The sequence below is a fragment of the Ischnura elegans genome, chromosome 5 (genome assembly GCF_921293095.1).
Source record: "Ischnura elegans chromosome 5, ioIscEleg1.1, whole genome shotgun sequence".
Classification (NCBI taxonomy): domain Eukaryota; kingdom Metazoa; phylum Arthropoda; class Insecta; order Odonata; family Coenagrionidae; genus Ischnura; species Ischnura elegans.
In genome coordinates, this window is record NC_060250.1 from 42,243,980 (window position 1) to 42,260,009 (window position 16,030).

Sequence of the window (16,030 nt, forward strand, 5' to 3'; positions counted from 1 at the left end):
TAGTGTTGGAAAAAATTGATTTCGATTAAAATCGAATGGAGAGTTTTAAACGTCAAAGATCGAGGAAATCCAGATCGAGCCATGGACTTCGAGTTCGATACAAACTCGTTTTTTCAACTTCAATCTTTACCATTTTATTTAATCTAAGTGGCATCACTATTGGCATACGATAACATCATCCGTTCCTTTAGAAAGACTTTCATCTACGCCCGATATATTGGAAAGGGATGCTATCGATCATGAATAAAGTATCTCAATCAGTTAATCATTCTTAAAAATGTGAGTGAAGCAGAATGGTCCTAAGCGGTGATCCCTTTAACGTGCATGCATGTGTAGATTTATGCTAGCAATTATTTGAGCATGTCTTCTAATTAGATATTTTCCACGAAGCCAATGTGTATTTTTAGTGTTTTTCGAATGAATAATTGGTATGATTTTTTGTACAAACTACCTTTATAAATAACCATCGATTTTTCAATTAATCTTTCTGTTTAAATTTCGATTTTAGTTGTAAAGTTTTTAGTTAATTTCGATTAAAAATCTATCGCACGAAAAATCGTTTTCGACCAAACTTTTTCCACCAGTAGGTGGGTGAGAGTGCGGATATGTGCATATAATTTTAAATTACATGGATTGAGAAATAGTAGTAAAATGGAGATTCCTATCTGATACCGAAATATTTCGATGTGCTGCTTCCCCTAGCACCACACGATGAACATCAGATTGCCATTTCTTCTCCCCCGATGATAACTTCTCCCTTTCCCGGAGCGATTAAATTTACGTCGCTTCTCCATCCTGCTCTTCCATCTTTTCCACATTATCCCATTTTGGATCATTATTCGGCTTTCTGGTCTGCCTTTATCCTTTTTGAGGCCCTTTTCCTCTCTTTTAAACCAATTTCTGATTCATCATTCTATCTTCGACCTGGAATCCTTTTTGCTACCGTTAGATGGAATCCCCACTCTTTGAATTTAGGGTTCTTAGAAGTCCAATATGGTCTCATCCATTGTAGCAGCCTTGCCCTTTCAATCCTAATCAACTTGACCGACAAACTGATTTTTACTTCCTTTCTCAAATAAATTTCTATTTCCATTTTAAAGAAGGATTATCCAGAATAATACTGTTGAATAAAAACAAGCATGAAGGCGGTTCCAAAATGCACAAGTATTTTGCAGTATCATTTCGTGAATGTCAAGATGAATACATCATTCAAAAATATACTAAAATCCAGGAAAAAATATTATCAAAATATTTAAACCAAGATGAAGCGAATGATGAGTAATCGATTCCCAGAACATACCCTGGTAATTAGAGGAGAAAAATATTGGTTCTTGTATGGTACTATGACTAGCTATACGTGTGTTGTTTTATTTCATTCCGAAGATTATTTCTACCGTCACATTTTGATAGGTTTTGCGAGCACTTATATTTCAAAACTTCCTCGCATACTTATCAGCTAAATGGTTTTGGTCACTGATTTTCACAATCATTATATTTTATTTTTCCTCTTATCTTGATCTCATTTAATCAATGATAAAATAATTCCTGGAGTAAAGATCATATATATAATGCAAAAAAGTTGTTTGCCAACGTTTCAGTTCATTTAAAACCTTCATCAGGGCTTAGTTTTGCACATATTTTTTGCATCATATATATGACCTATACTCCATGAATAATTTAATCAACAATCATTATTCACACTACCTATTTCGTGGCCTCTTTTATTTCACCAACGTGTCACTACTTGCGGCGCGTTTCTGCTTCATTAAATAAAAAAACTTAAAGAAATACATCTTCCCCATCGCAAAATAGTACGCACATATTTCCTTTCCTTTGCTTTTGCATGGTTAACCCCAAGCTGTAGACCCTGCAAAATCGGATTTCCACAACCATAAGATCATGTTTCCTGCCTTTCTGCCCTTTAATATTTTATATATTTCAATATCATTAGTCTCTAATATACCGCAAATGTTTATCAAGATACCGAAGTTGTTATAAGAGTTCTGAAAAATATATCAGAAGGTACAACAAATAGAAGTCTTTTTGATTAATAATTCAGCAGAAGTTGGCGAATCATCCTTTACATATGTATCCAATACATTCTCTTGCCTTCCCACAAGCCGACTTCACATCCGATTTTCTCGCAACTGCTTTGTCCTTGAGACTCAGTACAATAACTTGAATAAAAAACGTCATGTCCTGGTTTTGAATGCGGTGAGGTCGGGCTACGATATGTGCAGTGCGTTATTATTGCGTTAGGCATTGATATATTCAGTGCAATAATGCAATGCACATTTCGTAGATATTGTGCACACATTAGAATCCACATATGACTACCCTAAAGAGAGGAAAAAGACAAAAAATGAATTTTAAACGTGCGATGTTCTTCATTTGAAGCCTTTCAGTTTTACAATACCTCATTTTTTTATCTCCATTAGCCACAGTTTATGGAGAGAACTTCTTTTACCCACTAGCATCACGAAGTGATTTTCATGGGTTGAAAAAGTGCATTCTATTGGTAATTAGGTAATTCAGGAGTGTATTAGCTGAGTGATAAAACTTTTGAGCTGCTACACATAAGAGGATCCCGAGAGATAAAAACAGACCAGTTTCAAGCGTTATTACGGAGGTGCCTAATATCCGTTCAGGATATGAAAACATTACCTCATATTAACAAGAAAGTTGTTGGATGGTTTAAAAGGCTATTATGTCCGGAATAAAACTTTTAAGGAGACCTATGATCGATAGGCACAAAGTTGTAAAAGCAACTTTTGCGTTCCTGTATTGCATTCCCTCTGACAACGCTGTAAGACAGGCAGAAAGTATGTGGTGTTTTAGGGAGACAGCGACTGGTAATGGTGTGAAAGAGGTGTGAAAACGTCATGGATATTCATCCTCCCGAAATTTCATTTTATACAGTTGAAAGCTATTACCCACTGCATAGGTCTTAGGTTCTTCATGGCATTCCTCATGATGGCTAAACTAATGATCAAAACCAACAATAGTCAATCAAAGACGGAAAAAATAAATGAGAAAGGAATAGGGTGGGCTGGTAATGGGGTCCAAGAGATCATGTCCTAAAAAAGAGTATTTGATTGCCAATAAGAGTACGGAATAAATTCTCTGAGATAGTTATTTGATTTACTATACGAGGACTATCTATGAGGAGGAAAACACGTCAATAATTTCAGCTTAGCTTTTCTAGCAAGCACTCTCTTCTCTGAGGATGGTTGTCTAAATCAATGGAACAACCTGTTTGAGGGAAATTATTTCCTGGCTTATATAGAAATGAAATTTTGATCGCCATGTTACTATCTCCTACTCTTACAGCCATTAAAATAAAAATGTTCTCCCAAATTGGTAGACACGGAGGGATAGGGAGTGTAATGAATTCTCTTTCCGATCCATTTGCTTATCTTTCCACTTTTTTCTCCTCCGCTCCTCCTTCGTTCTTTTTCCACGCCTCCCGACTGGAGAAGACCGGAGTTATTTATTTAGTTGACTAGACGACCATATATGGGATGGACAACACGAGTTTACTATAAGTCTGGCTCTCCTAACCGATATTCAATTCCCAGTAGATGGTTTTCTCGTGTACCCTTTCGCAGAATGATTTGAATAAAGTGCAATTGTTTTCGAGATATACTTCACGTATCGTTATTTTTCCCTAAGGATGGCTGCATAAATCAATCGAAAACCCTGTTTTTAGTGACTAATCTTCTACTTTGAATATAAATGTAGAAATTCACATTTTGATCACCATGTAACTTATCTATATTATTCCAGGGCATTAAAAAAAAGTTTCTCCCAAATCGGAAGACAAGGATTGACCAGGTGTGAAATGAATTGTCTTTCCTATTTCCTTTCCACCAATGAGAAGTTTTCCTTTCCGCCACTGAGAAGTTTTCCTTTCCTCTACCTTCCTCGAAGAAGTAGTTATTCGTTCTTCTTCTATACCTCTGAACGGAGAAAACGTGATATAGTTATTTCGTTGATTAGACTTTCAACCGTAGGGAGTATAACACGAGTTTACCAATTTTCCCTAAAGATGGTTGCCTAAATAAATCGAAAAACCTATTCGAATGGACTTATTTTCTAATTTACATAGAAATAATGGAATTATTTCGTTCACTAGACTACCGTGAGTTGGGAGTTTACCAATTTTTCCCAAAGCTGGTTGCCTAAAGCAATCGAAAAAATCTGTCTCAAGGGACGTATTTTCTAATTTACACAGAAATGATGGAATTATTTTGGTAACTAGGTTACCATCTTTAGGGAGGATAAAACGAGTTATCCAATTATCCTTAAAGATGTTTCCCTAAATCAATCGAAAAATATATTTGAAGAGACTAATCTTCTACTTTAAATATAAATGTAGAAATTCACATTTTGATCGCCGTGACACTTCACACGCCCTATTATTCCCGGGCAATAAAAGAAAATTTTCTCCCAAATCGGAAGGCAAGGCTTGATCAGGAGTGTAATGAATTGTCTTTCCGATCCATTTCCTTATCTCTCAGCCATTATTCTCTCCTCAGCTTCTTCTTCGTTCTTCTGCTTTAACCCCCAAATGGAGAAAACTCGGACCCACCCCTTCAAGTTAATATACTTATTGAAATTACCTGATATAGTTGTTTTGTTGAGTAGACTACCATATGTGGGGATGGTAAAACTAGTTTACCAACTTTCCCCAACGATGGTTGCATATATCATTTTAAAAGCCTATTTGAGGTAATTTTTCCATATTTAAATAGAAATGATTCACATTTTGATCATCATGTCACTTAACCCCTATTTTTCCTGGTATTGAGCGCATTAATATAAAACCTTCCTCTCAAGTAGAAGGTAAGGATTGATCAGGAGTGTAATGAATTGTCTTTCCAATCCATTTCCTTATCTCTCAACCATTATTCTCTCCACAGCTTCTTCTTCGTTCTTATGCTTTACCTCTCAAATGGAGAAAACTCTAATCCAACCCCTCAAGTTGATATGCTTATTGAAATAACCTGAAACAGTTATTTTGTTGAATGGACTACCATATTTGGGGAGGGTAAAACCAGTTCACCAATTTTCCCCACGAGATGGTTGCCTAAATCAATTTAAAAACCTACTTGAAGGTATTTTTTCTAATTTAAATAGAAATGATTCACATTTTGATCATAATGTCACTTAATCCCTATTTTCCCTGGTATTGAGGGCATTAACATAAAACCTTTCTCTCAAATAGAAGGCAGGGATTGATCATGAGTGTAATGAATTGTCTTTCCAGCCCATTTCCTTATCAGTTCACCATTAGTCTTTTCACTTATCCTTCTTCGTTCTTCTTCCACGCCTCTTCTGACCTGAGAAAAGAGCAAACTCGGACCCCTACGTCCCCTCAAGTCTGCATTCGTACACCTTCCGTTTCGTCGCTTCCCAGTGTCACCTCGTCCTCGCTCTGGGGTGGGAGCCCCACCCTCCTCCGTGCTCTACCTCCCCTTTAAGTCTTCCGAAGGCATTAAATCAAAACCGGAAGAAAAATAAGCGAGGTGAGGGTGAAAAAATATATATTTTCTCTCTGCCCGTCCTTTTCTTTAAGCCCCTGCCGGCAATCGGAATTCCGGCCCGGATAGTGTCGCCGGTTCAAGATTGAACGCACTATAATTGCTCCCCCTTCCTTTTTTTTATTCCCGCCTATCTCGTACGTCATCAATCAAAGGAGAGACTCTGGGAAAAAAATCGCCCGTTATTTTGGAGCGCACGAGATGTTTTCCAAAAATATACGAAATCGTCGTATGTACAAATGCGCTATGCACAAAATTCGGTGCTCTCAAGGAGAACTGATTCCGGAAAGGATTGGGATAGATAAAAAAATCACGCATTTTAATGCGTATACCGCATTGCTGATGATGGAAATCGTTTTACGCATTTCTATTGTTTGAAAGGGCTTTGAGGTTTTCAAGGCGAAGATAACACGGAAACTTACTTTAATACTTAAAATCTCACATTTAGGATGAAGCTATTTGTCTACAAAACCGTGTGTATTACTGTTCGTTCAATAGCAAGATACAGCCATAGCTCACCACAGTGCAAAGATTTTCATTGTCACGAGTTGAAATGATATTGGTTAGGGAGTAACAATACAAGTTTTTCTGGTATGATTTTTTACATTTATTTTATCATTAAAATAATGAGGACGTGCATGAACGTTTCTTAGAAATGATTTCCGCGATACATTCAAAGCGTGGTGTTTCTTGGTCGCGAAAGTCATCTGCGAATAATCGATTGATTTATTAAGCGAGTCCACTGTAAGCGAAGCAATATTGATCACAGAGCTCAAGATGAAGCTCACAAAATCAGTATTTTGCCAACGCTACACAAGTAAAAAGTACAACATCCAGTTAAAACAATATGATATTTCTATCATTAAAAATGCGGGATTAAGTTGAATTCTGACGGACTGCATATCTAAAACTTAACGTTTACTTAAAGTAGGTAATACCGTGATAAGTGAAGTGTATAATGGAGGAGTACCCTATTATGTAAAGTACCATATTATCACCAATAACTCTTCAAAACATGTCATCTTAGAACAAATACATGTAATATTCAAAATAACTCTCACATAATTACAATTTAAATTATTTGCCATCATTGAAATATAAAGGACTCGTCACAAATTTCAAATGGTAAACTTCCATAATCAATTAAATAATCAGTAAATTTCAATTTTTTCCTTACAAGTGCCAATGGATTTATTATAATACTCTTATAATGACAAACTATCGTTTACCTATCCTAATATTCAGCGAAATTATGGAAGGAAATTCATGATGTCGTTAAGACATTAAAAAAAATCTCTAGCATGACGCACGCTAGTAAAATACCTCGGATCACTGAGATTATTTCTGAATCATATATTCCGGAAATAGTATCAAGTTTTTTTTCTTCGATACCTTACCTTATGGCCAAATAAAACGTCGAAAGAAATGAGAAGAACATGTATGCAGAGCCATCTCGCGCACCGATATTTGAAAAATGACAACTGCAGACTCCAAATACATCCTCGCGCCCATGTTCTTCTTCCGACTCATCTCTTTCCTCCGCTTGAATACCCTCCCTTATTTGCTCAAAGCATTTGTCCCCGGAAAATTCCAAGTTTTCTCTCCCCCTCCCCTTATAACCCTCCCGCATCCTTACCGAAAGAAAGCTGGAATCGACTGAGGGCCTACTTGAGAACCGGTGAATGTTTGCGTACCGGATAAGGCACGGGAAGGGACTTTTTGGTATTCCCGAATGTCTTCGGCGTGATGGAAGATAAGAAAGTAGCTAAAGTCTCAAGAAGCCAAGAACACATAAGGGGGAAGCTTCAGCAAGTATTTGCGGTAGTGTTCAGAGGCGACAGGACTGTTAGACAGGCTTCAAGGATTTTCTGAAGTCAACTATTCGGAACAAGGACCATTGCATTAGAATTCCATTAAATAAAGGGATTCCGCCCATTAAACATAATACTTCAAATAAGAGGATCTACCGTTTTATAAAATACAAAATATTGATCAGATCGATTGTTGACGAGTTCAATTTGTGGACATTCATCAATAATAATGACAAAAACAGCTTTAATAATTTTCCATCGTAATTTATTATCTGTTGGTTTGTAAACATTGAAATCGGTTGAACAAATAAAATAGTGAGAATAATTACCATAGCTGTTTGTATCATTACTCTAAAATGTTGGTATAGCCGCAATTTTTAAATAAATTTTCGGAATAAGGCCACGCTATTCAATGAATACATAAAAAACAATAATATTTCCACCATTCTCAGCGGTATTTCTATTAATAGGAGAGGTCGGATTTTTTTTGGGGAAGGCGAAGGCTTTTCCAAACGAAACGAGGCAATCCACTAGCGTGACCGCCCCAGCATTTCCTTTTGCTCGTTGCGAGCAAAGGCTGTACCGGAACATATTCTCCAACATTGACTTCGTATAAGTTTAGCCAACTGTCTCCACGCTCAACTTCATATCGTTCTCCAGCCGCAAAATACTCCAATCTTCTTCCCCTGCGCGTGCACACTTCTAGGAACTCGCACTACTCTTAGGCTTCAGCTCTCACGGCTAGCTTCCCGCCGCAACCCATCCTGTTCTCCTCCCAAGTGCTTGCAACAGAGCATCTTTGGATAGGTCCGATTAGAGGAGAAAAGATGGTTGAAACTCAAAGTTATCAAATAATATCAAAGTTAGCAAAGCCCCCCCCCCCCCCATTGGGTCGAAATATACACTAGATATAAAAGAAATTTTTGGGGGTTGCCACTTTGTAAAAAAGTTTTAGTTATATTTTTCGATATATTTATCTAGTTTTAACAATTGTAATGCAAATTAGCTCTAAACTCCATTGGATCGAAACACACACTAGATGTAAAAGAAATTTTTGGTGGTTACCACTTTGTAAAAAAGTATTGAGTTATTTTTTCCGATATATTTATCTAATTGTAAGAATTTTAATACATATTAGCTCTTAACTCCATTGGGTTGAAATACACAATAGATATAATAGAAATTTTTAGGGGTTGTCGATTTGTAAAAAGTATTTTGTTATACTTTATGATTTATTTGCCTAGTTTTACGAATTGTAATACAAATTAGCTTAACGCTTATACTCAGGGCCTACTACACAGGCTTTTTGAATGTTACAATCCAGTGGGATATCCAGAGAGGGGCCAGGAAGATCTATAGCGCCCTTGGATATCCATTTTTAAACTAGATGAAATGGTAATTTTGTTCGAACTCCACTACTACTGGGAGTTTACCCCCCTTGTCCCTATCCTGGATCCGTTACTGCAAAGAAGTAGTTACTAGCTGGACGGAAAGGATATAGAAATATTTTTAAAATCATGTTTTCATGATTTTGATTCGAATTTAAGACAATGTGAACTAGGAGACATTCTACATTCTACATTCCACTACTAGGAGATGTACTGAAAAGAAGCTTATGATATGCTTCTTTTCAGTACAAATATAAATTATAAATATTTATAATTTCAGTTTTGGAATAAATAATAGGCATTTCTATAAAGCCACTCCTAAAGAAAATATGTTACCTTTAATCAAGCTATTGAATTTTTTCAACTAATTTTTGAATTCCTGTAATAGACTCATTTGGTAAATATATACTTCATAGGCACCATATAACACGTTATCATATCTTAAATATTAATTAATACCACTTTACTAAAAATCAACCCCAGTGCTTAATGGCGAAATCGTGATAGTAAACGAAAATATGACTAAATCAAATTTGGCTCCATCGTTCATTTATTTTAACAGTCACCCATTAACCTATCATGGTTCATTACTGAAAAAATGAAATAAATACAATGTATAATTACGTGCTCACAAATAATTAGAGAATATTATGGGGGTATAGCTGCATTTTAACTTGATTGTGTACGTGTTATGACATATTAAAAGGACATTAATGACATAAATTCCGGGAAAACCTTTAACGGAATGTAATCATGTGAATATTAGCAAAAAGCGCACGCTATATAACGCGTTGACACCCTCTCTATAGAAAGGCTCATTAATTTATGTGACGCATATTTATTGAATCTATTTGCATAATTAACTTATATTGCTTAAACATATTTATAAATTCAAATATATTACCGAGACAACAAAAAATGTCATACAGTATAGTGAAGGGGTGTCACCGCTGATTCCAATATTTGTAAATAAAATAAGGTGCAATTACATCGAATAAAATTGACCTAAATTTCAAAGAGATAAATTCACGGAAAATTGACTCCCACAACAGAAATAGGCAATGGGCAATATGGGCAAATCACCCTATGTTTTTATATTGTTAAAAACCTCCATATTTTTATTTAGAGGCTTGAGGAGTCAATAATATTGTTTTGACGGATATCTGGTAATGAGATTGTTACCACCAGATTGGTTATGCAATTTTACTGCCACAGTTTATTTCTAACAATGAATAGACTTGAAACTCTGAAAATAAATTCAAAAGTATGGGAAATGAAGGTTGTAATATAATATAGTTGTGTTCCTTGAAAGGGAATAAAAAATGAATATATAAATCAATAAAGTTATAACTGTAAATCAATCAAGTGGAGACTGAAAAGACTAATACATTCACACTATTGATCGAAATGTTTCCATAAAGAAAGCTTTTCACAGAGAAAAAGTCATTTGTCTTCACCGGAATTCGAACCCGAAACCCCGAATACACGCTCAGACTTCAGCTAGTACTTCGAAAGCATTTTCTTCCTCGTGCAATTTTTTTTTGGTCCAAGAGGGCTACAAAATATAAACAATAGACTCAGGTTTAATATTGTGAAATGTTTAATAATGATGGCGGATTTAATGAAGAACATGCAAAATTTTCCAAACTTATATAAAGTTTTAACAGATAACCATCAATCTAAAGGTCTCGAGTAACAAAGCTCCGCAGGGCAAAAAATGCTTAGGTTGTAAAATTGGCTAGCACCCGCCACTAATTTGAAAGATTCTGGTTCGAATTTTGGGCAAAGAAAATGACTAGTGGAAACCCATACCGAGTCCTTAGTTAGGCTTCCTTTTTAGCTTCACAAGAAGGAAAAAATCGTCTAACTCGTTACTTGTGCTGACTTTACACGCTACCTCTAACTTTTCAGTCATGACGGCAGCAGAGAACCTAAACTCTTGTAATTATTCAAACTCAAAATAGGCTCATAATTGCCAAGGTTTCAACGGATAACCGTTATTCTGAAGGTCTTGAAAAACCACCCTCCACAGGTGAAAGATATGCTTAGGTAGTATTCGGACCGGATTTGGAAAATTCGGTCCGGGTTGGAATTCCAGCCAAGGCAAATGATTTTTCCTGTGTTTAATTTTAGTTTTGTTTGCGAGTGACTTCGGAAATGTACTTCCCATCCTGACTATCTCTCGTCCTGGGTTAAGTTTCCACGAGGATTTACAATAATAGTGATAGTAATGATAATATAATTCATTTCTCTCAGATTATTAAATCATATTGGACCATTGCTTTTAAACAATTCAAAACTCAGCAATCATCTTAATGCCTTTGTATAGCAATTAATGGAAATCATTAACAAATGAAAATATAAAAGGAAGAAAAGTACACTACTAAAATTAAGAACATTCATATACAGGGTTTGTCCAGAAAGTAATAGGACTGATTTTCTTCCACCGCGACTGTACTTCGGAGCGTGAGTGCATCGACTGAATTTGGTAGAGGGTGTTACTAGCTAACGAACGAGCGGCTGGTCAGTTGTCTGCGAGCACCTGGAGAGTCAGGACAGACGTTTTTGCGCGACGTGTTTCTGTGAGTGGTGCAAGCCGAAAATACAGCGTTCGTTACAGCAGAGGTACGCGATTAAATTCTGAGTGAAACTCGGTAAATATGCGACAGAGACGTTTGTTATGATCAAGTAGGCTTACCCAGATGTTACTTTAGCAAGAAGTGGTGCGTTTCGGTGGCACTAGGCCTTTTTGAAGGGCCGGGGAGAGGTCGCTGTTGAAGACGGTGCTGGAATACCTGTGACTTCAGCAAACACCGACATTTTGACTCGTGTGCGCAAAGTTTTGTACTCAGACCGTCGACTAAGCATTCGTTTAATTGCCCAAATGTTACATTTATCAAAATCTGTGGTTCATGACATTGTGACGGGGCATTTGAACATGCGCAAGATGTGTGCGCGAAGATGGTCCCAAAAGTGCTCACTGACGACCAGAAATTGCGGCTCACATCACCTTTCATGTGAACAGCTAATTAACTAATGCCGGCATCCCAACACTTCCGCAGCCACCCTACATCCCAGATGTGGCCCCCGGACTCTTGTTTTGTTTCCTTGTGTGAAATGGCCGATGAAAGGCAAGCATTTTGAGACGACACAGTGGATACAAGCAGCATGCACCTCGGCTCTCGAGGCTTTTTCGGAGAATGTCTTCTGTGACGCCTTCAATGCTTGGAAATCGCGCTGGCAGCGCTGCATCGACGCAGAAGGAGCCTATTTTGAAAGTTTTTAAGGAATTGTAACGATTGGCTCAATTAATTTTTTTAAATCGACTCAGTCCTATTACTTTCCGGACAAACCCTGTATAATTAAACAGCATTGAAATAGTCAATTGTGCAAGGATAGAAACAAGTATAGAATTTTTCTGAATTATTGCAAGGACGAAGAGTCTTAGATTAGTTAAGGAAATAGATTAGGAACGGTGGGAAGAATGGAATAAATCGTCTAACTCGGTATCTGTACGGACTATACCGGCCGTCACTACCATAAGGCCTTAATCGGGAACAAAGAGGAAAAGGAAGGACTATGAGGGGTACGAGGGATACCGGAATCCCATTGCATTCAGACCCTTCATCATCCCCATTAAGTGGCATCCCTTGCCCACTGCCTCTTCATCCCTCTTACCCCCAAAAAAAGAGACACCGGAGAAAGAAAGAAGAGTGAGACGCCGATTAAGCCCACGTGGTGCAACCTCAAAAAGCTTTTCCCCGAATCCTTATTCATCCCGTTACTAAGCTCAGTCCCCTCTTTCGTCACAAATAACAACACTTCAAGTCTTGCCAGAAAACCTATTCTTAATATTCCTCAAATATTCATCCCCCATCTCTAGTCAACGGAAGGATTCTTTAGTATGAAAATATTATTGCTTTTTTTTCCAAATTCCTAAATTTTTGAAAGTAAATCTATTTTATTTAATGAAAAACAGGCCGGTCGAATCAAAATTATATAAAAAACATAATTGTACGTTTGTTTACGTTTTCAACATGGGAATATCCAGAATAATCAAAATTTATATTTCGAAAGATTTCCTACAGATGACCAATAAAACCCTAAGATTTATTAGATGCTTATTGATTATTTATTGGAAGCATGTCTGTATAGAAACTGCTGAAAAATTTATTCAGTCACCATTTTATTTGTTGATCCACAATAAAATTGGTGAAGATGATTTTTTTTACATGGAGGCGATTAAGTTTAGTAACAATTTCACACCTTGCAGGAAAAAGGAATTTCCTTCTAAAGTGTCTAGAGTCTATACACCTCCAAGCAACAAACTTTCTACTAAGCTATTCTAGAGAGTAGCATGCTCATAGGCTGGTTTTTCATTAGATTTTCATCACTCACTTGGAGAATCGGGGAATGGTGTGGTTGTAGAACACACCATACCCCGATTGTACTATCGTGGAATAAACATTTCCTCTGGGTGAGACCACCTTCAGGGAATACGGCAGTATTCTGTGGAACCGCGTGACAGCCAACATAATCACATAAAAAGTTAATATAGTCCACAGATTTTTATCAACTGACTGCAACCCCATTCATTGTGAAGGTTATATAATGACATAGTTTGCAGAAATATCATATTGTAAATAATTAATTATAATGAATGATATACTTTGGACCATCCAAATTTAGCTTTTGATAATGTTACCCGCTTGATGTGATGTAGAAATTCATTTCAGTAGACAATTAGAAAATTTTCAGGGGGAAAAATATGGAATAAAAAAGATGCATAATACAAAATAATCCATTACAAATGAATGAGTACCATAAATATTTAGGCTACTGTGGCATTTTTTAGTGTCCCCCCCCCCAAAATTTCTGGTACCCCCCCCCCCCCCAGAAATTCCTCGAACTTCCTCGAACTTCCTCCGAACTTATCCGCAGAACTTTTCCCGCTAAGGATTTTTCGCGCTAAGGTTTTTCGCGCAAAGGATTTTCGCGCAAAATCCTGTCTCGCAAAATCCTGTCTCTGGAAAATCCTGTCTCTGAAAACCCTGCCTCTGGAAACTCAGCCTCTGGAAACAGCCTCTGAAACAGCCTCCGAAACAGCCTCCGAACCAGCCCCGAACCAGCCTACCTGCAATGCAAGACTTATATAGGACTACTGCGGAGAAATACTTCTCCTTGGCAAGCAAGGGGAAATCGGTGCTAAGGCCTTAGTATTGCACTTGGAGTGAGAAGTTTTACCATTGTCCTATCACAATTCTCTCTCCCTCCAACACCTCACCCCAGTATCTCCTTCCCCTCCATGTGTTCCAATGAACTATCCCTCTGATTCCTCTGATGTCTCCAACCCAGAAGTTGAGGGGAAAATTCTGGGTGCTGGCTGTTGTCTCAAAACCAGGGAATGGTGTTTTGTGGAGCGGCCGTTTCTGCAGGGGCAGTGACGCATCAGTGGGCGGTTGTTGAATTCGCCTGGCTACCCCTCCACTCCCTGGAAGAAGCCCTCCCCTCAAATGCTGTCTCGCCTTGCATAGGCAAGCCCTCTTTTGATCGTGACCTGCTGGGAGTCACATGTCTTGTGAGGCATGAGATTTTTTAGAGCAATTTTCTGCTGGTATTTAGCTGGTAATGTTTTCTTGGGATCATGAATTTACTATCATTGTTTTCTGTAATACTTCTGATTTTTTGAATACTCTACTTTGAATAGATATCGTACGGTAATAACTCGTAAATTATTTTTGGCTACCTTTTTCTTGTGAGCTGTTTTTCTTGTTTGTGGAGTCTTACCCTGATCCAGCATGTGACCGACGGTTGGAGTATTTCCCTTGTCTGGACTTACGTGAAAAATCAACCAGATTTTACGACGTAACGTTACACTACCAAAAGTTATATTGTTGATCAACTTATATAGTATAAAATAAAATAATTAAGAAGCCGGAAGAAGAACAATAATAGCTGATTTCCGACTTGACATTTGCGAGCCAAGAAAAACCGTAAATGTACTCTAGAAATCTAACTTCAAAGTCAAATTAATCTCCAATTCCAAATTTCTTCTAAACTTAGCTACCATCCATTATAATCCTCATCCTATTTAGGGGTAGCTCTTTCCATTCACAAATGGATTCCCTCGAAACTAAAGCCAGATAATTCAAAGCCTTCCGGGAAGTATTTCCTGGTTCCTCAAAATAACGTAAGTACTAGAATGCGATCTTCATTTCAATACTACTGTAATATTAGAAGTCGGTACTTCAAAGTAAACTGAAGTCGGTACTTCGAACTTCAAACGGTCAAAATACTTTGCGCTTTACCTACATTAATATCTGCTTGCCTACTATCATAGACAATTTTTAATATATGGCTGAATAATCTCTAACAGATTATAGTTACAAGTAAAGTTACTCATTCTTACACCAACGCATAACCTCGTTCACAGAACCAGCTCAGGGAATGACTTCCTCCGGGAGTATAGAAAAAAAGACAATTTTAATCACATTATGAGAAAAATTCGGTTGGATAAAACAAGTTAAAGGAAAACGAATGCGTTTTTGGATAGCGGAATAAGAGTTTTAGCCTAATTATTTAACTATTTTTTCTTCTTGAACACGGTATGAAGAATATCCCCCTTTATCATACTCCGGTTATCATAACCCGGTAACTTTGTCCCCATTCGCCATTTTCCTAATATTCTATGCCTATTAAAGCGTTAGAGGTGAAGGCAGCCAATGTACAATCTATGACAACACATTTTTTCTTCAAAGAGCTCATTAGTGGATCTATATATTGCTCACAAGAAACCAGAAAGAGATGCAACGCCATACTATAATACATCATCTAGTTAGACCACAAAATCGACTACGCAAGGCATGTAAGTACTCCTAGTTTCATCAGGAATTATCGCATGATTCTACCTGGTTAACCACTTCAACCTAGGAGAAGAAATTAACTCGGTTCACCACCAAATCTCCATAGCCTACGAGATTGTCTTTTTCCTTCTGAAAAGAGACCCTTGCTTAAAGGGGCTTACTCTTATCTCATTTCCTTCTTCCAGGAGACGCTCCCGTCAATCTCTCTCCTCGGCTGGAATTAAGAAAGAGAACGCAGACGCAAATGAATACAAATGAATGAGAAGCCCCAAGAGATGGGACCTAGCGTCTGAGGAATAGCAGTGGATACATACAGTCATTCAACATCCGCTGGAAACGCTGTACCGTGACGCTCTGCCTGCACCTTCCTTTCTTCCTTATTTAGTGTTCCAAGATCCTCATAAACACCTTACTCTTATATTTAC